Here is a 25,551-nt window from a genome sequence, read left to right as displayed (position 1 = left end):
TGTCGTTAGAGGAACTGGAGGCAACACAAAATCACTGAAACTATTAATCGATTATCAAAATATGCAGCAACTACATTTCTTTTGATCAACTAATCGATTAATTAACTAATGTCTGCAGCTGTAACGGTGTGTATGTAGCACAGCAGTGGTGTGTGTGTGTGTGTGTGTGTGTGTGTGTGTGTGTGTGTGGTTGTGTCAGCACTGATGATGCTGATCTCTGTGTGTGTGTTGTGTAACTTGTTATCTCTTGTATCAGGTTATCTTGTTAATCACTAAATGAAGACAGGCTCCAGTGATCACAACACACACACACACACACACACACACACACACACACACACACACACACACACACACACACACACACACACACACACGCGCGCGCACACACACACACACACACACACACACACACACACACAGGCCTTATACATAAAACATGTAAAGCAAACACTGTGTTTGCTTCTATGGCAGCAGTCTTTGTGAGTGTGTGTGTGTGTGCGTGTGTGTGTGTGTGTGTGTGTGTGTGTGTGTGTGTGTGTGGGAGCCCCTCGCCTCTTGTTTCAGCTCAGAAAAGGTGACAGCTGATGTAGAGTGTGATTACCTAGGAGCGGAGGTGGTGGTGTTTGGGTATTTGATAAGCACACACACAAACACACACACACACACACACACAAACACACACACACACACGCATGCACACACATGCACGCACACACACTGCTGCACACAGTAATGAGGGGAGCATTAGCTGGCATGGAGGGGAAGGCAGGCCCATTGTAATTATAGAAGGCGCCTTAGGGTGGGAGATGGATGAGTCTCAGTCACACACACACACACACACACACACACACACACACACACCTACACACACACACACACACACATGGGGGAGAGAGGGAGAACAATGTAGAGAGGAAGGTGTCTCGCTCTGCTTCTCTTGAGTCCTGGTGGAGTTTCCTTCTTTCTCTCAGTATCATCTTCCTCTATCCTCACTGTGTGTGTGTGTGTGTGTGTGTGTGTGTGTGTGTGTGTGTGTGTGTGTGTGTGTGTGTGAGACGGTCACCTTTAACTCCTACAGATGTTCGGTGCAGCCGGACCCTGTTGTCCCACCTCAGGTGACTCTGGAGTCCGGCTGGATGTGTTTGATGAGCCACTCTGTGCCGTCACACACGAGCTCCTCTCATTTTATTGTCACTAAGCTCTGATGTGCCAGCTGCTGCTTTTTTTTTTACAGCGGGGAGAATAAAATGAGTGAAAAACCCAGAACTTAATCCCACTCTGTGCTTCTGTGGGGATTTGATGCCTCTTTAAAGTTGAGCTGCTTTCATGTGAGCTAAGTGAAAGGATTATTTTATCCTGAAATTAGAAAATCCAATGTTTGCACACAAACGACCACATGATGCCTGAAGGAGCGACAGCCTCAGACTTCTGATGAAAGCATTTTGTTTGTTTTCACGTGTGGACGAGATGAATGAAGCAGTTAGGAGAGAGAGAGTGTCTGAGAAGCCCAACTCACAGTTTTACTACAGATATTCAAGGTTCCTGCAACGTTAATCGAAGGTGTTCGTAGTTTTCTGCTGCCGTTTGATTTGAAAAGTTCAGTGTTCACTGGACGACCTCCAGCTCTACCTCCTGAGCCACAGCCGCCCTTTATCCGGTGACTAACCAATCAAAATGATTATCCAGCACTGATGACGTGATGGCTAAGCTAGTTGTGATGTGGTGTGATGAGAGCTGGCTTGACTTTTAGCTCATCCTTCTTCTCCCTCGTCCTCGATGACACTGACTGGCAGCGTATCAGTCTCGATTATCCGGCCTCAGACTGGCTATCTCTCTCACGGCTACCAGACGTGATCTTCGGCTGTGAGCTGTCGCTGGTACTACTACGTGTGTGTGTGTGTGTGTGTGTGTGTGTGTGTGTGTGTGTGTGTGTGTGTGTGCGCGCAGATAAACTACACGTGTAACTAAAATATTTATTTATTTAACCGATAAACTACGAGGTTGTGTCAAAGTAACAGTGCTGGTGTCAATGCCCTTAAAATGGTCACACCTGCAGACACACACACACACACACACAGACCCTCAGGGAACAGCACCTGCAAGTTATCACACACACACACACACACACACATATACACAACTCATTATTGCAGAGTTGGATTATGGGATGTCGTTTTGAAGCGTCACGCTTTAAAGGCCAACATATTACACCCGGTCTTTAATCTCCGGGATGAAAGGTGCGCTGATGGAGAGCAGAGCGGCTTATTCCTGTCTGCGGTCTGCGCTGGATGATTACGAGGCTGCTTTTGTTTTTGCTGTTTTGTTTTTTAATTATTAGCATTCATGTAGTGTTATATAAACATATTTATTGTCCAAGAAATGCGACAGAGAAACGGCAGGCAGCACCGCACGATTATGAGTCATCAGTAATTCCTGAAACGCAGCAAGAACGTGTTCGTTTGTGATGTTTTACACGTACAAAACTCTATTATTTACTTGTTTTTACAACAATTTGGTCCTCAGAGGCCAAGAAACAAAGTCTACTGTACATGCCATTCTGCCAATACTTCATTTAGCTTCACAGATGCTAAAACAACAAGTAAACAGATAAAGTCACTAAACTTTGCCAGTAAAGATTCAGTCGACACCTAATTGACTCCATAAATGTTTAAAAATCCACTTGTGTTGAAATCCTGGATTCAGGGAATTAAATATACATATTTCATTGTGTAGTGTTAAAGAGAAACTGATAGTCTAGTAACCAAACTCCAAGAGATCATCTATAATGTATGAATGTGTACAGAGAGACGTTTACATCGACTCCGGCTGAAGCTTCACCTTCGAGGAAATCGGAGCTGTGAAGGAATCAGGAAGGAAGCAGCGTCGGGGACGATAGTTTAGGGATTTATCAGCAAACAAGATGCTTCACACTGTTGATTTGACTAAATCTTCAGGGTTTTGGCTTCATGAAGGTATCATGTGTGTTTACGCATGATGTGATCCGAGCAGCCGACAGATTGAGGCGAGCTGCAGCTGAGAGGAGAGCAGAGAGATTTGTGTTGGTACATAAATCTCTCTGCTCAACACAGCTTTCATCTTAGTACCCTCATACACGGTGATGACGAGCGACAGGAGAGCGAAGATCAATCAAACATTATAGTAGACTGTGATGTAAAAAACGATTAAGCTGCAAACAATTAAAGCAAATAAATGTGGTGAGGACACAGAAAGCTCCACTGAACCGCTGCAGGAGGACACGTTTGAACATGGCTGTGTGGATTAGTAAAGGAGCAGAGAGAAGACACAGGAAGACCAGGAGGAAGAGGAAGGAGGAGAGGAGAAACAGCAGAGAGCAGAAATAGCAGGAACATCTCGAGGCAACGAAGCAGAAAATGTTCTTTAAGTTACGCTCAGTTTCTCTCAAACAGAGATCGAACACGAGGTCCTGAGGATATAAATTAAACTCTGTCGTGTTTACATGCTTTTCAAATGACTCTGGAAGTAAAAATAAATATAATAACTATAGCAAATTAAAAGATTATAGATTACATCTGCACATCTGAAGTCTGTGGAGGACACAGAGGTTTATGTTCCTGCGGTGCATTAAGGAACTGGAGACTAAATCTCTCCCAACATGTCAGTTTGTCTTTGCAGTGCAGCTCAGAGACGAACACGGATGACAGATCCCTGTTTCTGCTCGATCAGCTCGACCGTGTCCTCGTAACAATCTGAAGGGAAATTAGAGCGAGATAACTGCTAAAGCAAAACATCTGTGTAAGCGGCGCAGACGGAGCGTGTCGGCGACTGATCCGATACCAAAGTGTCCAAACACTTGAAAAAAAAAAACGGCTTCCGCTTGTTTTCACAGCGAGCGCTGAAATTAAAGTCAAATGTTTGCACTTGAATGTGGCGTCGTCGTATCATCTGGCAGCTAATCTGTGTGGTGTGCTCAAGTGAGACATCAAACTAATTGTGTTTCAGTGTCGGGATGAATCGTGTCACGGTGAGGCTGCATTCATTCAATAATGTAATAGAACATGTTTAGTCCTGACAGGTCATTAAAAATCACAAAGTGCAACACAAAAACACAAAACTGCAATTTTTTTGGCTGCTATGTTGACAAATACATACTCAAGTACACAATATTGCTCCTCTTCTAATTAATTGTCAGTAGAAGACAAAGGAGTTGAGATTAATTTGGATTTATGGAGATTTTTAAAGTTGTAAATATTGAAAGGAAGTTTGTCCTGATTTACTTCATACTGCACTAAAGTTTGTGATGGCACAGCTCCAGTGTGTCTGTGGATCAATGCAAAAAAAATACATTTACGGTGCTTCTACAGTCTGCAGGAGCACACAGTGTGGAGGCAGAGAGACGAGACTGAATGTAGATGATATTAAAATGTAGAATCGACCACGGGGAAATATATCAAGATAAAAAAAATGACAAAGAAAGCGGCTGCAAATTAGAAGATGCACATAAAGTGGATTTAACTGCTGTTCTGCATTCAGAGCCCGACAACAGCACAGTCGACTTTATTTCTATTAATTTCCTGTCATTCTCCGACGCGCTGCAGGACTGAGACGCTGCATTTTAACTGAAACAGAAATACAGCAGTAGATTTAAAAAAAAAAAAAAAAAGAGGCACAGACATTAATATTTTAAGAAGCAGCAGTCTAAGCTAGGCTGAATGTAAACTAGCGGAGGAGTGGCGGACCCTGCCAGTAACGATAAAAACTACCACACAGAGAGAAAGGCCGGCCCAGTCGCCTGGATGTGATGTACAAACCACAGATTCGTCCAGGGTTGACAACTTTGCCTGTTAGCTGACCGACATCAGGAGGTGGAGAGGACGGAGGCGGCGTTATCACAAGCCACACAGCTGCCAAGTGGGCGACAGCAATTTGACTTTATGGGGAGATTTCCAGCTGTTTTTGTGGCCACCACAGCTGGCTATTTTTTTGGCAGTTAGGCGGACCATCTTCAGCCGTTTCTACGGCAACAAAGCAGGTATTTTAAGCCGAGCCGATGTTTTTGTGCCTAAACCTTGGTCGGGTTGAGAAATGTATATCAATACACTGACTGGCTTTTGCAGAAAAATGCTGACCTTGAGAATTATAACTTTAAACTCTCGCTCAGATGCTCCTCTCTCTCTGTCTTTTCTCATCCTCTTCTTCCTGATCGACATTTCCCAGCATGCCCTCTGACAACCTGAGAGCATCTCTTGGGGTATTCGGCTGTTAACAATCATTGGTCTTCGTCCAGAGAAATCCAGCTCGCACTTCAAAGTGCAAAAAGACATGTTTCATTTTCTCTTCAATAAAGATAAGAGATATGAGATGAGATGAGATGAGATCCTCCTCAGTCGGCTCGGCAGGATGCGGCTCAGCAGTCGAGGGATTTGGCATCAGCACCGTGTTATTATACCTCCATCCCTCCGCCGCAGCGCTGTGTCGCTTTCTAATCTCATCTAATGCAGTGTGTTCATTTGAAGAGGATGATCCATAGATGGACCTGCTGCTTTTATAGACCAATATGTTTCTGAGAACAAATTGTTTTCAGCCCACCATCGCTCTGTTTCCAGTCCAACATGGCGTCCGCTATTAAACTACGCTCGGCTGAGCTGATGTCACATTCCCAACGTCTTCTGCAGATTACAGCTGAACGTCGAGTAAATGGTTTCCACTGAGTCGTGTCATCATAATCCATGTTTGTCATGGCACACAGAGTAATTTATGGGCAAGTGTGCGAGGATAAAAGAAGATGGCTCAGTGGAATTATTTCTGTGATGCATTATGTTTCCTGAATCGTATCGGAGAGTTAAACCCTGCAGCGTCTTCATAACACACAGCCGAGGGTTGACTCATTGATTGGAGCTACTTTTACATCAGGCCAAGTGATGGAAATGTGTAAGATATGGACAGAATATTAGTCTCGTTAAACCACTTTGTACCTCCACAATAAATGTTAGCTAAGTGTGTTTCTGCAAAACCACAGAAAAGTTCCAGCTGAACGTTTCTTACGTTGCAACTTCACGTTTGTTTAGGTTGAATTTTCTATGTCGCTCTTGTCAAAACGCTGTGCTTATGCTCTGGTTGGGTTGAGGCACAGAAACCACTTGGAAAAAATCATGGTTTGGGCTAAAAATACCTAAAAATAAAATTTGGGTCGCGACAAATACAGATGGAAATGTCCCCAGGTATCCAGCGGTGTCACAGATGCCTCGATTGCCGTTTGGCAGCATCGTCGCAGCGTCGTGTTTTAATATAAACAAGGTAGCATTATTGTTTATGATACATACTTCTGGGAAACAGACCATAAAACACAGATCACGATGGACAGAAAGCAAAAGCTACAAAGCCAAAACACAAACCCACAGCGTTCCTCTGCAACCTGACAGAACACACAACCTATTTTTCAAACACTTCCTGCCTGCAGACGGCTGTGGTATAGAATAAACCGTGTCCCATTAGTCACATATAGTTTGATGTCAATCAGTCATTAGCTCTGAGGGCACTGAGAGCTGCCACAGCTCGATAGTTCATGCGTTTGGTAAATGTCAATTATTGCTCTCACCTTCAGGCCATTAACGGCAGCGAGAGGATGACTGATGCTGCCGACTTCATGGCCAGAGCAGAGTCTGAGGCTTGGTTTAGTGTGTGTGTGTGTGTGTGTGTGTGTGTGTGTGTGTGTGTGTGTGTGTGTGTGTGTGTGTGTCAGGTCGTAGGCGTTAATGCTGCTTTGATTTTGCCACTAAGAGTTAATAATGCAGGCCGACACACAGAGAGGAGATGTGGTGAGTTGAATGGTCAGTCGCTGGTGTCAGATGATTTGCAGGCCTCCTTCACTCCTCTACAATAATGTGCTGACTGGTCAGACTGGTCAGACTGTGGACAATCGTGAGAATCACTTTCCGTCTGACTCGGCGGCTTTTTGTTCTCGGCTCGAAGACAGAAAAGAAAGTTGTGAGATTAGAGGGATGAAGGAGAGGATGAAATACTGCTGAGGATGAGATGTGGGACTGTGATGTGATTACATCTGTTTCTCTCAATGGTTTGAGTATCTCTTGTAATGAGTGACTGCAGTAGCTTCTGTACTTAAGCAACAGTTGGTAATGTGAACATTATTGGATGCCAGACCAAAGCAAAGAATAATTAGATTTCTGTGTATTTTCTTTATTAGAAAACAGTCAGAGCTCTCTCTGCAGGAGGGCCTCTGCATCCATTATTGATTAATCTGCTGATTATTTTCTTTTTTCTGTGTAAAATAACAGAAAATTGTGAACAATGCCTGTTAAAGATTCCCAGCGATTAAGGCGGCATCTTCACATTGTTTTATCTGACTGTTCCTCTGAACCCAAATATATATACAGTTTTACACATGACGCACAACACACTGTTTGTAGTTTCTGCTGCCAGGAGTCTCTCAATCAAAACAAAACAAAGGAAGCACGGGATCATGGGAGTTGTTGTCTCCATTGGCTGAAATGTTCACAGATGAGGTGATAAAGTTTTATTCACATCATGTTTAGTTTCATTCGTCGACTTCCTTCATCACCCTGACTCTCTCCTAGACGTTAAAGCGACAGGTGACCAAAGGAAACACACCGTTACCTGGAATAAAATACACAACTCAACAAAATATATAACAAAGGTTTAGTCGTTTTGTAGATATTAAGGATAAAAAACAGCACAAAGAAAAAAAGACAATCTATTTAATGTATGACGTCATCAGCTTCATTGATTTTTGTAGATAAAGGTTCGGACAGGAGCAACAAAAGACTGTTAGAGTTGTGGAGTGATCCAAAAACACCTGTGAGCGGTGGTTACAGGTGATAGTTTCCTTGAGAGGCTCAGTCATTCACAGCGAGGTTCAACACTTTGTCAAACACTTGATTGTACAAAGGAACTACATGACTTCAGGAAGACTTGTTGTCAGTAAACACAGATCATTTGTGAATGATAACATCTGTACATTACTCTTCAGTAGCGACGTGTCTCCGTCGGTTACTGTGTGTCCTCAGAGCAGCTCTGTGGGAGGTGAACTTTATCATTTCATTGTAATGTGACTTCACGGTCACCTGTTGGATCTCAGCAGGAGCTTTCTGCCTCCATTCTCCTCCAGCCTCATTATATTCAGGACTATGTGCACACACTAGAACATCACATTTTATTAACCGTCCCTGTTCACAGTCATTCTTACAGATAAGCCATCTGTGAGGCCACCCCCATTACAATCAGTCTCACAGTTTCCTAAATACCACCCAAAGACACTGTGCCTACATTAGCATAAATCAGCAGAGCGAACATGTTTGTGTCGAGCAGAAGGAGGAGATAGAAGAGACGGATTAAAGGATCAGATTTCAGGGAGCGTTTTGTTGTTCTGTAATCCAAACAGCTTGTAGCACTAAACTGATCCTGGCTTCTGACTGTCGCACTCATCCAACTGTTTCAACCTCTTCTGCTCGCAACCTTTCATTTACATTGTTTACATAATGGTTTTCTGTTGTGTCATCACTTTAATGTCACTGTGTTGTGTTTCCTCTGTTGAGAACGTTGTTTAACACAGAAGTTCATGTAAACATTAAAAAAACAAAGAACAGGATTAGAAACACGCTGCGTTACACAAACCTCATCATCATCATCGTCGACAGCCATGTCCTTATGTTTCAGCAACACTTTTTTCATGGATTATAAATATATGAATAAGAACCAGAGACCAAAGAAGCAACAATATATTGACAAAAAAAACCAAAACACTTCAAAAAGCACTTAATTTTAAACTAGTTTGAGGCTAAAGTAAGAATTTGTGAAAGTGGTGAGGACCCAGATGCAGACACAACAAGGCAGGCAGGTAAAGAACAAACAGTGAGCTCTAATGACAGATGATTGTCCAAAATACAGACTACAAAACACAAAAAAAGGCAGAAAGAAAGACTGAACAACGTACAAAGGAGTAGAAGAACACAGACAGCAAACACAAACAGAGAGGGAAACACAGGTGTACACAGGAAAAAGACAGAGACAGGAAGTGGAACGCAAAACAAGACACACAAGGATATAATCTACAAAATAAGACTATGTAATGACATCATTTCTTCAACGCTAACTATAACTGACATCCTGTTATGTCAACAAAACATTTAAATGTCAGCACAAAACGTTCGTACTGAAGTTATCTGCACAACATTCACCGCCATCAAATATCATTTGTTTTTCCTGAGCATCTTCTGGTAAATAGAGCATGATTTCCATCTCCGCCTCGGGGTTTGAACGTCGCCCAGGATCCTCGGCGTCACCTTTGTTCCTGCTCCATTTCTCCCTCTCACTTCCTGTCATCTCTCTCCTGCTGGTGAGCTGATAAAAGCATAAAAAATCCCCAAAACACTGACGTTTGTTCTTTGGTAAATATTGTAAAAAGGTTAAAACTGACTAAGAAGCACGAGATGAGATGTATTAACTTGTTCATTAATAATCCAAAACCACATGAAGCTGTAGATCTGAAGCTAAAAATAGGAGGTAGGCAGGAGGCAAGCAGCCGACCTTCTTCTCTCACAGTGTCAGGATGTTGCTCTCATTATCTGCCTCCATCTTCCCAACACTCCTGCTTTCTAATTGCATTCCCACCATCTCATCTGCTCGTGTGGTCTCAGTGTAGATGGGCTCTTGTCTGCATAGTGCTGATGTAACCAATATGTCAGTCATCCCACCAGCCTGCTAAATCCCTCTCCTCTCTCCCATAACAGTCCTCATCTTCTTTCCTCCCCCTCAGCATCCTTCCTCGGCAGCAGCTTCCTTTTTTATCTCCTGCATTTGAAACAACAAATCCAGCGGTCTCCCTCAAATGTTTTGTCTTTTAAATCAAGTCTTTTTTATGAATAAGATAAGCCATTGCATCTCTTTCATCTGAAAAAAGAGGTGAAGCAGTTTTTCTAACATGGTTTTGGTGATTGTCAGATAACGTAACGCCTCCTAATTCCCTCTCCTCCTGCCTTCATCACATTCAGCTGCTCTGAGATTCAGGATATTGCAATAAAACATAAACTGCCAATAAATCCCAGACGGCCTCCCTGCTCTCTTATGCCGCCTCCTTTTTTACCTTTCCTCCTTCACTCTCAGTCCAGTTCCCTCCACCGGGCGACCATAAATGACGGGGTCAGAAAATATCCCGGCTCCTGGACAGTGATTGAAAGAATTCATGTAAAGAGTCATATTTAATTCATGAGACCTCGTGGGATTCAAGCCAAATCCTTAGTTATGAATCTTTCTGAAGTTAAACCACATTTCATCATTTTAGTGCGTCTTTGTATTCTGAACCTCACCAGCTGATTATTTTTCATTTGGTCGGTTTGAAATTTGACAACACGAAGAGTTTTTCAACATGTGCTCATTATAAACAGCTGCAGAATGTTTGTCAGCGACTAAATGAACAGATGATGAACACAAGCTGAACTTCATTAGCAGGAACCAAATAGTAATCCAACCCAAAAGGTCTTCTTCTTCTGCGTCTTCTTCTTCTTCTTCTTCTTCTTCTGCGTCTTCTTCATCTTCTTTGTCTCTTCTTCTCCTTCTTCTTCTTCTGCGTCTTCTTCTTCCCCTTCTTCTTCTTCTTCTTCTTCTTGAATGTGCCATCTAAGTAAAACCACGAATGTGCCCACTGATGTCTCTCTGACTGTGTCACTGTGGGTCAAACCTCTGTTCCAGCTGAGAGTCCGTTAGGCACAGAGATGTTTTGTGGAGGAGGAGGCGCTGATCCTTCAGCCGCTGTGTCGTACCTGTCAGTCAAATCCTTAGAGACATCCTGGCCTCTCAGTCGTGACCACAGGGACGGACAGTTTCTGGGTTTCGGTGCAGTGAAGGATTTAACCTGACTGTCGCAGCGCCGCCACAAAACTAGACGGATGTGTCGCATATTCATGATCCTCCCGAAGTCATGGTGTTCATCTTCTGACAGAGAGCAGCAGTCGTGGTGAGGAGAGGGTGTATGTGGAGCAGTACTGAAAAGAAATAGATTACTTTGGCTTTTTATATCTAGATGGAAGAAGACACGTGCCTGATCACTCAGCCACTAGTGTAAACTCACCCTGATGTCATCATTATGGTCATCGCCGTCATTTTTGGAGCAGGAAGTGGAGAGGGTGGATCTGACCATGTGGTAGCGAGTATTCAATCACAAGGTAGCCACGGCCTGAAGCTTTATCGTCTACTTTACTCTACAAAATGAGCATTGTGCATTTTCTCATAAGCTTACATACAATCAGACTTCTTTTTGAAACCAGTGGAGTCGCCCCCTGCAGGCCAATAGTTTTAAGGGACTTCTGGCTTCAGTTTTGAACTTTGTTTGTGCTGCTTTGCTGTAAACTAAACCTACGTCTCATGTGATGATTCAGCATGAACAGAACTCAGACAGAATATATAATGAGTCCGTTCGTCTGCAGCAGTGAGCTCATGTTTACAACCAAGCAGATAAACCGTGTAGATAAAAGACTGTAGAAATGAAGAAGTACGTGTGAAAGTGAAACACTGCACACGGTCTCCTCACAGAGCTCCACCTTCACACCCTCCCCAGCTGTGAACACGGAGCTCACTAAATTATTCAGCGTTAGCTTTGAGTTCACAGAAGGAGCTCGGCTCAGAGGAGCGACCGTACGCTCACCGGGCAGGAGGCTGTCCAGGTATCCCTGTTTCATTACATGACGTGTTGTTAAAATCGTATTTGATGCAATCATGAGGCAGAATGAGTTTGAACTGCAGTCAGTGATTAAATGTGATTAGTTATGTATTGATACAGCGATATATTCGCTCCACAGATTAGATTTAAGACCGACCATGAAAACATCTGTTCCTGGTGTTGCATCACTGAAGGAAGAAGGCGAGATCACTTTCGTTAAAAACATCAGCTGTCGATTCAAAGGTGGCACATTAAAAACACGTGTGCATAAAACAAATACCAAACTAATGTGATTATTGCACTACATTTCCCAGAAAACACCACATCCGATGGTGAATAATGAGGTAAAACCTCTTCTGTTGCTCATTCAGACCATCCAGCTCTTCTTCTGTGTTTTTCTTGCTGCTGCTGTTGATACAAGACAAAGAAGATTTGTCCTGAGAGCTGCAGGTGTGAAAGCTTTCATGGACCGAGTCACTGCTGCAGTCTGAGCACATCTTCTGTAGGTGCATCCCGGTGAGAAATCACACTGTGAGGTGACCATGTCAGAAAAGCATCTCTGCTGTCCCTGTTTTGTTCTATGTGTTTGGTTTTTGCACAAGATAATTATGTTGGTATTGATTATCCTTGATTGGTGATGGTTGCTTGTGTCTTATGTGGCAGTGAGCTGGTTGTTTTCACTGATAAACTGATAAACATAATATCAAATGATGATGATGTGAATGCTTCATCACGCTGCAACTAACAGTTATTTTCATTATCCAATAATCTGACGGTCATTTTTATGATTAAGTAATTATGAAAAATGCAAACACAATCTTTCTGTGCCGGCGGTGACGTCTTCTGAAATCTGGATTTTCTATATAACAGAGAAAAGTAGCAAATCGTCAAATTTAGGAAGCTGGAACCAGCAAATGATCAGAATCATTTCAGCAATGACTGAAAGAGATAATATGTAACATATCCAAATTAAAATATCTGAAAACAGCTGAACCTCCCAGATGTTTCCAACAATGTTCAGACCAGAGAAATCTATAACTGGTCAAGGTGCGTTTCATTTGGTCACCTGTCGCTGTAACTTCCAGCAGAGAGTCAGAGAGGAAGGAAAGAGACAAAACGTAACATGAATAGTGAATCAGATCGGACACACACACACACACACATATATATATATGTATATATATATATATATATATATATACAGTAAATATTGCAGATGATCGTGTCTCAACTTTTCACCTCCCTCTGAGAGAAGACTGTGCGTGCAGCAGGACTTGGAGCTTGAAAGCAGTTGTTGTGTGTTGTGAGCCGGCGGCTCTGCACCGTTTGTCACGCTGCTGTGGTTTGAGTCCTGAGGAGGACGGACGGACGGACGGCTCTGTGCAGAGCTGAGCTACTCGTAAGCTAAAAAGCTGCCGTCTTTGTGTGTTTGAGAGGCTGCTGCTGCCGAAACCAGCAAACAAACAACAGCAAACACCAGCACATACAGTACACGCCCACACACATCACCCACACACACACAGTGAAACACACACACACATGCAAATTAACTCACACACACACACACAGCATGTATACAGAAGCCACAGAGGAGGTGACAGATTAGTGTGGGAGAGGAAGTAGTGGGTGTAAATTATTCAGCAGGAGTGTGTGAGAGGAAGACAGAGAGAGAGGAAGACAGAGAGAGAGGAAGACAGAGAGAGAGGAAGACAGACGGGAGACGATACACTTTTATTTTTCTGTCTTTCCCTCAGAAAGTCGGGGAATTACAGTTTAGTGGGATGAACAAGATGCTTAATGTTCTCCTCCTCTCAGTCTGTTTCTGTTCATTCCTCCATCTATCGATCTATAATCCATCAATTCATTCATCTTTGCACCCATCAGACCACCAAGTGGATCCATTTATCCATAACATGTCCAATACATCCATCACGCTCATCAGGTGACTCCAGATTTTCTTTCGCTGTCGTGTTTCCATCAACACATTTTGAAGCATCACATTAGAAAAGATTCATCAACTGAATCCTTGCAGAAATGTTTTTATAGGAACAGTTAATGAGCTCAGTCGAAGATGGAAAACACCTTTTCTGAACAATTAACTCACTCGACTGAGCGGCTGTTTACACTCCGAGAGGAGGAGGAAGAAGAGGAAGAAGAAGAAGAAGAAGAAGAAACTGTGTCTTCCCGGACATTCCCACAAGGTTCCCGTTCAGAGAATAATCCCCACATTTCCTCCCAGACCTCCTACATTTTGTTTCTTTATCTTCCTTGTTTCTTCCAGTTCGTGACCTCTACTTCTTCTACTCTTTTTTTACTGCCATGCTTAACGCAGCTTTTACCAAAGTCCTTATAAGCACGTCTTGCCACTCGGCAGCCATCTTGGCAACACAATTTTATTTGATATTATATATTTTCTCCCCCCTGAAATGTCTCTGCCTTTACCACCATCTTCTTGACACTCTGATGGAAAGTGTTTGTTTTTTCCTTCTTCATGAATCCACTCACTCAATCTAATCGTGATTTAACGCCTTCATCGCTCAAGTGTGCAGATACGACATGAGTCCCACCTGAACGTCTCCTCTGACTGATTCTCTCTCTCGTCTTTTCTCATCGTTCCTCCTCTTCATCTCCTGTGTTTCTCATCTCTCTCTTTCCTCTCTGGGATATCCTTCGCATGGTTAACTTCTGTCTTTGACAGCGAGCAGCGATGTGAGCAGAGCAGAGTGGAGGCAGGAGGCATGTACCTGCCCTTCTAGCTCGACTCCCCGGCTCCCTCTGTGATCCTCTTCCTCCTCCTCCTCCTCCTCCTCCTCCTCCTGTCTCTGGTCTCTGCCTGCTGCCTCAGTGATCTGTCTCACCTCTTAAATTATTTGTAAATGTACAGAAAGAAGAGAGACGTGCATTGTTATTCTAAATGTCTGACAACAACATGGAGATTATCCCAACAGATATGAACCTCTGTGTTTAACCAGAAAGAGCCTCGCCCTCTCCAAAGGCACCAGACTCCATCTGCAGAAACAGTCATTTATGGTTGTACAACACTTTTCATTCACGCTGGACAGAAAAACAAAATAAAACCATCTTGGTTCATCTCTCCTCTGTTCCAACAACCACCAGCTGTTGTTCGGTCGAAATAATAATGAATTCACGTGTTAGATGTGATAATATTGTGTCTCTACACACTGACGCTGCCCTTCCTCTCGCTCCTCTCCTGATATTAACTCGGCAAATTAAGGTTTGTTTGTTTTCAACAGTTGGTGATTGTTGGAACAGTGGACAGATGAACTGAAACAGTTCTGGTCTTTAGTTCGAATGACATTTGTTTAACAATGATAAAACTACTGTTTCTGCAGATGGGGTCTGGTGGCTTTGGCGAGCAGTCTCTCTCTGGTTAAACAAAAAAGGATCTTATTCTTTAATAAAAAGGTTTATATCTGTTGGGATCCTCTCGTTGATGTTGTCATGCCTGTCAGTGGCAGCCTGCTGCAGCGCTCCGGCTCAATACTGCTCCAATTTATCCTTTAACTATAACACCTCCGATAGAAAGTCTCCAGTGAACTGTGAGACAGCGAGTCGGGGAGAAAACAACGATGGAGCGCCGGTGACAACACACACATTCATGCGGACATGATGAAATTGGATCAGCGTCGAGAGCAGAGAGGTCCGATTGGCAGCGGTGAACTAATTGACGGCAGAATAGATGGAAGGGGACGAGAGGTCGAATATCTGAAATGATAAAGAGAGAGAGAGAGCGAGGGAGAAAAACAGGTCAGTGCAACAACGGACTGATGGAGCGTAATTGGGAAAGAGAGAGAGAGAGGTCCAGCAGAAAGTACATAACTCAGCCCTGATTAGGATGCAGAGAGAGTGATGAACACGATGAGGGGAGAAAACAGAGAAATGTCCCATGAATACATAAACACCAGACAATTAGGAGACAGAGACAATGAGAGAGGCTGATTGGAGCTGAGCACAATTAGGACAAGAGAACAGAGAAGTTCCCTCTTCGTACCGAGCCGGAGAGTCCAGTGTAGCGTGGTGTTCGCCTCCTGCGGTTCACTCCTCACGGTCACGACGAACAAGTGATTTATTGAGTTTAGGACGAGGACGGAAAGGAAGGAGGTGAACTCATGAACAGCTTTGATGTAATTCAAATACTGGAGGTCCAACTCAGAAGTCTTAAACCCAAACATCCTGTTTACGCCACAGAAAAGTCAGGCCCCTCTACCAGGAAGTGAGGTAAAGGTGAAAGACCTGATGGAAAGTAGCAACCCATGCCACCAGACTCCCTTAACAAATCACGCGGTTTTGAGAGTTGTTGCATAAAGAGAAACTTAACAACATTTTTTCGAACAGCCGAGGCAAATTCTGAATCATTGGTGCCTTCTTGTACATTCGGCATTAAATTCAATACATTAAGTTGTTTATCTTTCCTTGTGAAAAGTGTCGACAGTGCATGTTACCTGCCAGCATTTGTCAGCTGTTTGAACACACTGTTTTCACAAGTAAAGGAAACAAGTAAAGGAAACAGTACTTCTTTGTGCCTCAATGTTGTGAGTTTTAGATTTCAGAGAAACTTCATAAACCTTTAAACGCTGTCTCTGACAAATGTATAATTATTTGGGCCTTCTTGTGAATTCAGAGGATGTTCTCCATGAGGTTTGTGTCCGTTCGTCCCACTGATGTTCTGGGAGCCGTCCACTTGTGTCCGGATCACTCAGGGCACCGGTCCAACCTTTTGTCTGTCCCGTCCCAACTCTCAGACCTCGACAACAGCAGCTCTCTGTTTCCCAAACTCTTTAAAAATCACTGCACTGCACTGACTGGAGTGATATGAATGTGAGGTACGATGAGACCGGGGGATTTTTTCTGGCGCAGGTTTGTTTGGTTTCTAGAGTCACAGATTTGGGAATGTGTCTGCGAGGTCGACGGGGGAAAACTTGTTCTGTTAATTAGAGCTGCAAGAATTTATGTAGATGAAACCGAGGTTTGCATTGTAGTCTCAGGGAAGGATGCCGACGGGGAAATAACAAAACAGTTTTGGAGTTATTTGAAGTCAAGTAATTTCTTAAACACACTGAAGACATCAAAGGTTTTCACATCATCAGCGCCATGTAGGAGGTAATGATTCTGGTTAAAGGAAGTGATTTACTGTATTTGGATAATTTGGTTTGAAGGCATCTCACAGGTCAGTAGGAACAGAGAGAAACTTCTAACTTACAGTATTATTTTATCCTTTCACCAGACTCTCATTGTCTGATGAACGTCTCGTACCTTCTTATATCGTCTGTAGTCGTCTTGTTAAGTACACCCACATTAAGTCAGTAGTCCTCACTGCTGCTCCTCACTTCTCTGCAGAGAAGAGCTGAAGTAACCAACAGAGGATCGCCTCAGAACATGTTCTGCTCCTGTGAGAAGAGAGACATTGTAAATGCTCAGGATTAATCTTTTTAGGAGACCAGAGAGCTGCTCAGAGTGCAAATAGACGGAGGAAGTCGGAAATCTGTAAGTCGGGCCTGAGGCTCCGACCGAGGGCTCTGCTGCAGCTGATTGGCTGAGAAGCTGGCTGACTGTTTTAAAAACAAGCGGCACACCAACGCATCATGAAAACACGTAGACATGACCACAGATATGTTGGTTCTGTATCCACAGCAGCGATAGTTTTCAGCTCATGTGCTTGCTAATGAGCAGTGGAGCAGAGCACAGAGCTCTGCAGGGGTGAGCTGTTTGTCTGTGATGGTTTTGGGTCGGGCGGGGGGGATTAAAGGAAACTTAAATCTAAAAAGTACTGAAGATCTTCTCCTTTGTTTGCCTTCACACGGCTGCGTTTTCTCTGATTATGAGCAGCCACACAGCTCAACACATTAACACTTTGAAGCTGCCCAACAACAGTCTGATCTCTTCACCACTGAGCAGTTAACGGTGCTGCAGCGTAGCACGTGATGAAATATCCAGTCCAGCGGTTTGTACGGAGATATGATCTCTACTTTCTTACACACTTTATAGATACAGGCTGTCTTTGTGTTTGGTTTCAGACTGGTGGCTCAGTGTTCAGGTTCAGTTGGACTGTAATATGTACAGGTGTGGTACAGTCGTAGCCTGGGGGAGCGGTGTGGGGTCCTTGAAGGATTTTAAATGGGTCTCAAAATGAGGTACAATTTATTTTCAGCCACAGGAGCAGCGTGGCTCCAGGGACGGCAGTGTCAGCTCTTCGGTCCAGGCTGAAATGTTTTACAATCACTGGATGGATTGTAGTGACACTGTAATGGACATTCAGGTCCCCAGGAGGTGAAGAGCTTTTCGTCTCAGGTCACCAGCAAGTCAGAAGTATAAATTATTCAATGAAATGCCCTCAAAAAGACGGATTAGGTCAAAGTTTGTCACAGGCGTTCATAGTTCCCAGACAATGTGTCCTAACGGGGATTGCTTCCCTCCATCCTCGCCGACGTGCATCCACAGACTAACCCTTCACACTTTCAAAGATCCTTTATTGATTAGTTTGGGAGGAGAGTTTACTCCAGACGGATTTGAGAAACTGAACTCTGTAACAAACTGAATTTCTATCTTTTGTTGTTGTTGAATCACTGAAGGGTTGTTTTTTTTGTTTTGTTGTCGAACTCGAGAATCTTTATTTTTGGTGAATATTATCTGAACTCTGCTCTGCAACAATCCACCGGGATGAAAACAAGCAGTGCCGAGAAGAAAATAAAAACAATCAAACCAATGATCTGCTGATCTTTACAAATCCAGTTCGATAGTGTAACAATGGCAAAGCTGCCTGACTGATATTTTTGGGGGCAGCTGTTGTAAAGATCACCATGAAACTTAAAACAGAGGATGAATTATAAACACCTCTGTGATTTCTGACTCAACATGTAAATGTATCCAGTACTTTGGTTCGGTATCATTCCCATGAGCCTCAGCTGTACTTTGTGTTAGCATATAGCACATGCTAACGTGCTGAAATAAGATGGTGAACATGGGACACAACTTCGTCCTTGCGGCGCTGTGAGTGCGACTGTAGATGAATATCTGGCTGTCAAACTTCTCTGTGGCTGTTTTCTCCTCCTCAACAAGTCGAGTTGTGTCCGTAGTGTTGTAAAAAACTCAGAATGTGTTGTGTTGTTGTGTTGTTTAATGCATGTCCATCTGGGATATTTAACTTGGTAACTGTGGAAGTGAGCAGAGAGCTGCAGCTTGATTCACAGACCGGCCTGCAGCTCTGTTTCTGCTCTGTGAATGAGTGACTCTCACTCAGCAGCGGTGTTGGTCTCTCTGTAGGTGTGACTCTCGAACGCTGCTCGCCTCTTTCTTCCTGACTGCTCTGTGTAGTTTTGTTTTAGTGCTCTGTGTACAAACTGCTTCGCTCCACTGGCGAGTGAAGGTCTTGATCTGCAGTGTATTTAATTTAAAGTCATCTCTAGCGGCTTTTATCTCGGCCCCTTCGCTCTCTGCGAACTCGCTCTCATCACTTGGTGTCAACCGAAGTCGGTGCTGTTGACATTTAGCACCTCTGGGTCAGTGCCGGGTCACTGCGACTGATGCAGCATGAGCAAATTCATAGAGTCTCCAGCCAATGGACTGTCAGGAGAAAATAAATGGAAAGCATCGCAGTCGCAGCGTCGACTGTAACTGAGAGCAGCTTCATTTCTCCACACAGCTCCATCCTCTCACCCTGCAGCCTCGGTTTATTCAATATATGAATGCATGTATAAAGCCATCTATTCCCTCGCCTGTCTGTCTCAACGTCCACAGTTTGAAGTGATCGCATTGCTCCTTCATCTAGTTTACACGATGCGGCGATACATCTATCTACATCTCCGCTGCAAGTATTTGCATTTAAATGAAGACATTCAGATGTGAGATGAAAATGTAGGAAAGGTTTGAAAGTCTTGCTCAGAAACGTGTTCGAGCTGCACGGCTTGTCGAACGGAGGCGCACTTTAAACCGAGGGTGGAGGTTCAGCGTGTTAGTAGTTTTGGTCCTTTTCTTTATGACAAGCTGAAAACAAACACTAGTAGTTTGTTGATGTCTCAGTAGCTAACTAGCTAGTTAGCTAACGTTACCGTTTTATTGCTAAGATGTATTTCAGTGATGCATTCCCCCCTTCTGATGGCATATCAAAAGGAAATGTCCGGCAGTGACGCTGCTGCACTCGGCACCGCTCAGTGCAGCCTGGCAGGGTAGGAGCACAGGTGGCTAATGTTAGCCTATAAAACACCTCTAATGGCCGGGCGATGAAGCAGTGTTGTTTTTAATTTGATGACTTGACTGATGGCGTGAAGTTGTGAATGCCATCAGTCAAGCCCAAGCTTTTTCTATCTCCATCAGATGGATGGAAAATGGCTTTGTGATAAAACCGAGAGAAATCCTCACAGCTGGAGACGGCAAATTGGAAATGTCTGGTCGAGTTTGTTGTCTTGAAGGGTCGTCTCGTTTCATTGGGGGAGATCTCAATCATTACCTCTTGTGACTCAGTCCTGAGGGGCAGCAGAGCGCTCGGAAACAAGAAGCAGGTAAAAAGCTTCAGAACTGCAGATCTTTCAGAGGATTGTTTGGGGGAATTAGAGCAAAAGTCTTTAACATTTATTGTGTTTATTTGCCTCGTCTGCACTCGTCTGATTACATTTAAATCAGTGTCAAACATTGTGAAATAGCAGCAAATGCATTTAAACCAAAAGGCTGCTACACATTAACGTCGACAGACTCTTTCTTTAGTGTGTTTGCAGCCACAATATAACACTAACGTAACGTGTTACCTGTGATCGTCAGGGTCGAGTCGATGCTCTTTGTTCACAGAAGATGTTAAATCTCCTGACGAGCAGCTGTGAAGTGGTGATGAAAGTTGACCTGACGCTGCACTGCAGGAACAAACTGCCGAGGCTGCAGCTATTTCTAATTAGCAAATGAGTGACCTTTTATGTATTGTAGCGCGCTGCAAAGAGGCTGGTGATAGCATCAGTGAGAGAGTATTACTTTCCCACCCAGTGGATTTCATTTAATTAAGTTTTTTTATTTCACTTATTGCTTTAAGCTACTAAAGCAGCGGAGGTAAAAAGTCTTGAGGTAGGAAGCAGGAATTAAAATGAAACGATTAAGTGGGAGATAAAGTGGATATGGTGAGTTTTAGTGCTGCTTTTTGTCGAGTTTTTCAGAGCTAATGAATGTAGACAGAGGTGAGTAGTGTGTGTTATTGCAAGGATGCATTTTTAAAGAAAAAGTCTGACACTTTTTGGTTTCTTGCAGAGTTAGATTAGAAGATTGATACCACTCGTATGTCTGTACAATCAATATGAAGCCAGCAACCATCTAACTTAGCTTAGCATAAAGGCTGGAAACAGCTGGCACTGTCCAGAGGGAGAAAAGAAATCCACCTATCAGCACGTCCTGAGGTCTCTGCTGGCTGTTTGGTAACACAATCGCTTTTAAAACAGCAGATTGTCATTTTTACACATTGGGTTTTGTATAAACAAGACACAATGTGTTGATTAATGAGCCTCCGAGATGCTGATTGGCAGATTTTATCACCTTTGGACGGAGCCAGATGAGCCGTCTCCCTCTGTTTGCAGTCTTTAAGCTAAGCTAAGTTAGCCAGATGTGTGAGAAATCAATATTCCAGCTCACATCAGCACCTGATTGTGCTGATTTATTAACAATTTACATGAAAAAAGCAAACAAAGAGAGAACTACGTGTTTCCCATGTTGATTCGTTAGATTCACTGTGTGCCTGATTGCTAATAAACAGTGATCAGTTTCTAGTGTGTTCGCTGGAATATTGATTTTTTCTATTCCTTTAAAGGTTCATGATTTTACTTTGTTTCACTACTAGAACAGGTTTACCTGCTTTAATGCTCAAAAACACATCAGTTTCCTCAGACTGTCCAGTGCCGCAGCTCTGTATCCCCTCTGTCTGTTTTAGCTCCTGTCTCTTTAAGGCCCCGCCTCCTGAATACCTAGTCTGCTCTGATTGGTCAGCTCACACAGGCCTGAGTCAGCACCGATAACAACAACAGAGCAGCTGTGCTAAATCAGTTCTTACGTGTCAAACTAACTGCTAGGTGTAAATGATGCCAGTGTGATGTCACAAAGTTACAGAATTAGAGACATTTTTTACTTTCAAGATCTTTTACATGAACAACAATCTTGTAGCGATGTACCATTTGGGATGTGCTGCTGTTATTCTTGTTAAAAGAGCGTCAGTGAGGGTTTTTACAGCAGTTTGCGACACACGACCTCCTGCCTGTTTACAGCACACAGTCAGCTCTGTGCACTGTAAATACACCAGCCGACCGTGTGCAGAGCTGAGGCAGAGATACATGCACAGACAGAAAGCCCACATATCTGGTCAGAAGGAGAAGCACACCTACTTTTAAATATCATCAAAGACGTTTTGGATACGTGTAAATCGCCACGCCGGCCTCTTCGAGAAGGTGTTTGAACCAATGAAAGATGGAGGCTTCGTATAGTCGACCAACTCTGCCACCAGCAGGAAAAAGTCCTGTCGGTTGCAACATGACTGCAGGATGTAAATTCCTCCCCAGCACTTAAATAGTGATCGTGTTAAGTGGAGTCTGCACGGCTGCATGTAAACGGGAATATTCATCTTCATTTGTCGTGTAAACAGCTTAGTCAGAATGTTGTCTTTTTCAGAGTAAGGGCAATTATTGTTGATTTTTGAAAGGCATTCTGGGAAATGATAATGACTGATAAAAGACAATGACGCTGCGTCAGTTTGTTTTACTCGACAAAGGAAACCCGAAGGCGTAAAAACAAAAGGTTCACCATCTCTGAGGCTGTCGGCTTGAATCCCGGACACACTCTCCTGCAGAGGGAAGATGATTTCTACAACAGCTCCATCGTAATGAAATTTATTTAGCAGTGATGGAGATTGTTCACAGTGAACTGCAGAGAGAAGAAATCATTTTCTCCAGGAGATTGCTTCACTCTCTCGCTGATGGGCCTCGTCCCTCGTGTCACGATGCTCTCTACAATCACACGCAAATAAATCACCTGACGCGGCAGCATCCCTCGCCCCGACTTATTGAAATATAATATATCATTTTCTTTAGGGACATGTGGGGCCTTGTTGCCACGGTGACCAACATTCAGACGGATTAGAAAATGACTTTTTTTTTTTTTGCAGTTTTTGTCCTTGAAGAAAATCCTGTATTGTCTGTGCTGTGGAAAAACCTGACCGGAGTAAATGAAGCTTTTTTTTTAGTGCAGCTTGTGGATGTTATTTTCAATATGTTGTTTGACTCGACCTTTAGAAATACTGTGAGACGAGTCGCAGGGAGACACGGAGATAAAAAGGCAGAGACGGAACGAAGCCGGAGAGGTGACGCGGTGCATGAATGAACCGTAGGAACGGCAGGAAGGAGCCGCGCAGGGTGAAAGAGCACAGCGATTAGAGAGACGGCTCGGAGCAGGAGATTATTTGCAGGTGAACTTTTCTGTTGATGAATGTCTCAGTAACGTAACGTGTTGGCGTCAACCTTTAGCCGAGACATTTACGTCAGCGACCAACGAGGAGGAGAGGACAGGAAGAGAAACCCGATGTTTATTAGAGCATCACAGACGAGGTCACAGCTCCTCAATTCACACCTGAGGGCAGTGGAGCGTCAAGACATCAGGTCACACACACAAACTTTAAACCCTTAAAGGAACAGTTCACCCAAAAATGGAAATCCAGTCATCATCTCCTCCATGCTGATGGAAAGTCAGGTGAAGATTCATAGTCCACAAAACTTTTCTGGAGCTTCACAGTAAAACAGCGTCACAGCATCGTCCTGAACAACTGAAGCAGCTGGAGACTTGATTGGAAAAGACGTTTACACCGTTTTTTAACCCTGTGAAAACAATTGTTGTTTACATGATCCTGTTTAAAGGAATAGTTCACTCTAGAACGAAATTCAGTCATTATCGACTCACCCTCATGCTGGTGAGAAGTCCGGTGTAGTTTCTTATTCCTCAAAGTGCAGCTGGAGACGCGGGGGGGTACCCTCCGGCAGCAAAAATCCATATAACGGGCGTCCGAGAAGAAAAGGTCCATAAAACTACACAAAAGCTTTGTAATATTCCTCCATACTGCTCGTCCGCTGCAATCCAAGTGTCCTGAAGTGGCGACATCCAGAGTTTACTCGAAACAACGTCATTTAGTACATTTTTCTAGCCTAAACAGTCACTATGCCATGTTTACATGGGGGCACGCTCCGTGGTCACGTGAGTCTCCCTTGTTTGTGTGTCGCTCGGTCGCTCACAGCAGGAACGTCATGTACATGTAAATACTGTGTGCGTGGCGTTCGTTGCGTTCACGCTGTCCCCTCGATCCACCGAGTCGTATCAGATGAGTTGACCTTGCAGCAGCAGGTCATCTCTCCGAGCAGCCGTCCCTCTCAGCTGATAAAGAGCTATTGACAGAGCGAAGAGGAGCCTCCATCGACCTGCTAATAGAGGTCACAACCTTGTGAAGGAGGATGATTTGATGATTTGAATCTCCACTGTGTCACAAATCAGACGCTGGATGCTCTGAGTTTCAGACAGAATACATTAAATGCTGCGTAGGAATGTTTTCCATCACACACAGCCCTCAGTATCTCATAATCCCCCCCTCATTAGCTGTTTAATGGAGGATTACACTGGTCATATCTGCCAACATTTAGATTTCAGAGTTTTCCGACAGGCAGGGGAGGGTAGTTAATATTTAGGCAGAGAGCAGTCTTACCCTGATGTTTCAACAACGCGGTTGTGTGTTGCCAAAGATTACATGTAGTGTGCAGATTGTGTTTCACAGGTGTTCAGTTAACTTGAGTAATGTCAGAGAAACATCCAAACCTGCCATGCAAATTATGGGAGTTTCGGCCGGTTGATAAACATCATAAGACCATGTAATATTTATCAGGTATTTACATCCAGGTGAGAAAGCCACTGCTGCCATGTTTTCTGCGACGGTGTCCCTGCAAAATAGTGTCGAGGGAACTTGTTTTGCACGCGGGGAGTCGAATTTATTAAAGCCCTGCTGACGAAGAGGAACAACTGTTAGCTTGTTTTCATATTGTTAGCGACCAGGTTAGGGTAACTTATCATTTTCAGGGTGCAGGTTGTTAACTCGGTTGTTTTCAGGGATGTTAAAGCGGTAACATGCAGACAGAAGGATGGAGGCTGCTGCCCGAAACAGTCCTGCAGCTGCAACCAGCCTTCACCTTGTTTATCTTTTTTCATTTGGCTGCATGTTGTTGGCAGCCTGAAGGCGACTTTCTGGTGATAAACTTGGAAATGTTTTACTTGCTGAATGCAACATCAGTTACAACGGGACACTTTCTACAACGAACGTTTCTACAAATCCTTAAAAAGTCTTACGATGTCTTAAATGCAGTTTTTCCATATTAGGCCTCAAAAGTCATTATAATGAATTTGAGGGCTCAGTCGCCACAAACATTTGATCTAATTTCATTTATCCAGTTTAAATTTTGTAGATCAACCTTACTTAGTCTTACAAACATAATAACACCGTTATTACTTACAGTACCTATAATGCTTGAATAAGAGAAATCAGGCTTAAATTTAGTTAAACGTGATCTTGAAAAAGTCATAAAGCATTAAATTAGGGTGTCTGATAACTGTAGAAAACTCCAAAACTTTCCTGCACACCGGCTGGGAAAGCCCGAGAAACAGTTTGTGAGACAGTAAAACACTCTGCGGGTTTATCGGCTCTTTAAAAGCAGAATTTCCTCAAAGGTTAGAGACGTTTTATGTGTCTGTGGTCATGATCTGCAGCGGATGACTCAGTACTCCATTCGTAATAAAAAGCCCAAATCAGCCTCATATATCACACGTGTCTCATCCTGCTGCTCTTCATCATCCCTCACACACACACA

The 25,551-nt window shown here is 43.5% G+C and overlaps 1 protein-coding gene across 2 annotated transcripts in view; it reads left to right on the top strand.

Moving 5' to 3' along the window:
• slc8a2b (solute carrier family 8 member 2b) overlaps positions 1 to 25,551 on the top strand; it is a 143,809-nt gene that overhangs the window by 56,025 nt on the left and 62,233 nt on the right. The gene's annotated exons all lie outside the window — the stretch shown is intronic.

This window comes from Pagrus pagrus (genome assembly GCF_965226575.1).
Source record: "Pagrus pagrus genome assembly, chromosome: 4".
NCBI classification, from domain to species: Eukaryota; Metazoa; Chordata; class Actinopteri; order Spariformes; family Sparidae; genus Pagrus; species Pagrus pagrus.
This window is presented reverse-complemented; position numbering and strand designations above follow the sequence as displayed.